Below are 2,717 nucleotides of genomic sequence, written 5' to 3' on the forward strand. Positions count from 1 at the left end.
ACCTAAGTGGGTATGCCTGCGTCCCTGGGATCACGCCGTGGAAGGGAGAGCTCACTAGGTAGAGCTCTGACCATGGGATGCGCATGGTGTCGAGGGTGTCGACGTAGAGAATGTTGAGGCCGCTGCCTCCGTCCATCAACACCTTAGTGAGATGCTTCTTATGAATGATGGGGTCGATGATGAGCGGGTAGCAACCTGATCGAGAGACGTGGGAAGGATGGCTCTCTAATCAAAAGTGGTCGGAGAGTCCGACCAGCTAAGGAAAGAGAGGATGGCCGACTCAGCGGCGCATGCCTCTCTATAGCGTACCTTGTGATGGCACTTGGAGTGGATGGCATCGGATCCCCTAAAGATCATGAGGCATTCCACGGGGTTAGGGAAGCCATCTTCATCTTTGCCCACCACGCCTCCTTTCTTGGTCGCCTCTTCCTTGCCTTTCCCTTCCTTTGGCTTGGCGGCTTGCCACAGGAAGCGCTTGAGGATCTCGTAGTCCTTGTAGAGGTGTTTGACAGGATAGGCATGGTTGGTGTATGGACTCTCCATGAGCTTGTCAAAGTGGTCGGGCTAGCCCTGCTAGGGCTGCTTGCCCACGCGGTCGGCCATGGCGACCAAAGCTGGGTTGGCCGGTCAGCGCCGATCCTTCTTTTTCTTCTTGCCCTTTTGTGTGGGGGCACTCGCCTTGGTCCTCGCACTTGGCCTTGCCCCTGTCCCGACCGCCGTTGAAGACCACACTAACTGCCTCCTCACTGGAGGCATGGTTTGTGGTGATGTCAAGCAGGTCGCGGGTGGTACAGAGCTTCACACAGCTAAGCTTATGGATCAGGGACTTGCAGGTTGTCCCAGAGAGGAACACGCTGACAACGTCCTCGTCGATGACATTAGGAAGAGAGTTGCACTGCTTTGAGAACCTATGGATGTAATCCTATAGGGACTCGTTGGGCTCCTGCTGGTAGCTCTTGAGGTCCTAGGAATTCCTAGGATAGACATACGCCCCATGGAAATTTCCGATGAAGACCCTCTTGAGATCCACCCAGTCGCGGATGCTATCGGGCGGAAGGAATTCGAGCCATGATCGAACAAGCTCCCCCATGCAGATGGGGAGGTACTGGATGATGAAGTAGTCATCATCCACTCCTCTGGCTCGGCAGGTGAGCCAGAAGTCTTCGAGCCATATACCAGGGTTCATCTCCCCGGTGTACCTGGCGATATTGGTAGGCGGTAGGAAGCGCTGTGGGAACGATGTTTTCGGGATGTGACGACCAAAGGTCCATGGCCCTAGGTCGTTCAGGCTAGGGCTTTGGTCGTTCGGTCGGCCACCATGCCTGGGGTGCATGTCCTCGCACTCCTCAATGGTCAGGATGAGGCTCGCGCCGCCTGCTCTGGCCACCATTCGATGGACGTCATCATCATGACGAGCATGGCGTCGATTGTTGATGATGCTATGAGTGTCATGGTTTGGCCCGAGCCATTCGCTCACAGGTGGTCGTTGTGGAGTAGGTGCTGGGTTGGGCTGCAGCGCAGCCACGACCTCCTGCTCCACGCCTAGGAACTGCTTTGGTGAATGGATGGAGTTATTCAACTAGGGCGGCCCTAGTCCCCTGGCTAGGCAAGAGGCCACATGTTGGTGTTGTGACATGAAGCTTTCCACCTGCTGAATGGCGGTGGTCTCCACAAGCGCCGGAGGTTCTAATGGATCACCTACTCCTAGGGGTCTGTAGGATTGGGGAGGCCACGTAGAAGCATCACCGCAGCAGCGATGTTCTAGATAGCTCGGGCAAACTGAGGGGGATCGTCCCCTCCATCTAGGATGTTGCGCTGGACCTGATGGGCATGACCCCGAACGTCGCTCGCTGGGTTATGCGCATGTGGTGCAGTGTGATGCGATGGGCGCACCGGCGTAGGCGATGGCTGGCTCTGCACACGGGGTCTAGAGGGGTGTGAGTCTATAGAGACTCCACTACCTTTGGTGGCTGTCCCAGGGTGTCCGCCATAGGGCACTCCTATAGAGGGTGGCCAGGTGCCATGACGTTGCCGATGCTGGAGTCATCGCTTTCAACCTCATCATCGACGAGGTTGCGTTAGGAGGTGGGAGCATAGCCTGCCATCCCCATGAACTCAGATGTGAGAGGGGGCAACGTCAGCATCCTTTAGAGACCCCATGTGCACGCATCCACAGGGGACGCGAAGCCATAGAGGGACCGGTTGCACGATGGTCGTGGTGGGGACAACATGGTCCCTCTGGAGAGTTGGTAGAAGGTGTTAAACAATGAGTAAAGAACAATATGTACATCACTCAACGTGGGGTTTGAGCCTTGCATGGGATCGCGGCGAAGCGCGGGTGTCTCGACATTGAGGTCATCGAGTGGCCCAGGGCCGATGGAGGGCGCTCCTCCTCTAGTGGATGTTGGGACGAGCACCTCCTCATGGAGGTGGAGTACACCGAGCTGGTCAGTGATGAAGTCTAGACTCCCAAAAAGGAAGGTCTAGAGTAGCACGAAGACGGGAGGAGCCCACATCCCAACAAGTGGGAGCATGGGAAACTCCAGCGAGCCGAAGCAAATCGTATTGCTCGAGCCCACCATGCCGAAGATGGTGGAAAGGTGGGCCATCTGATAACCAAAAGAGTGAACACACGATGTCTCTCCCCACGGACGGCGCCAACTATCGGTGCGAAATGTGGCCAACAAGTAAATATTTGTAGTTTTGTTGTACGCTGT

This window comes from Miscanthus floridulus, chromosome 6 (assembly GCF_019320115.1).
Source record: "Miscanthus floridulus cultivar M001 chromosome 6, ASM1932011v1, whole genome shotgun sequence".
NCBI classification, from domain to species: Eukaryota; Viridiplantae; Streptophyta; class Magnoliopsida; order Poales; family Poaceae; genus Miscanthus; species Miscanthus floridulus.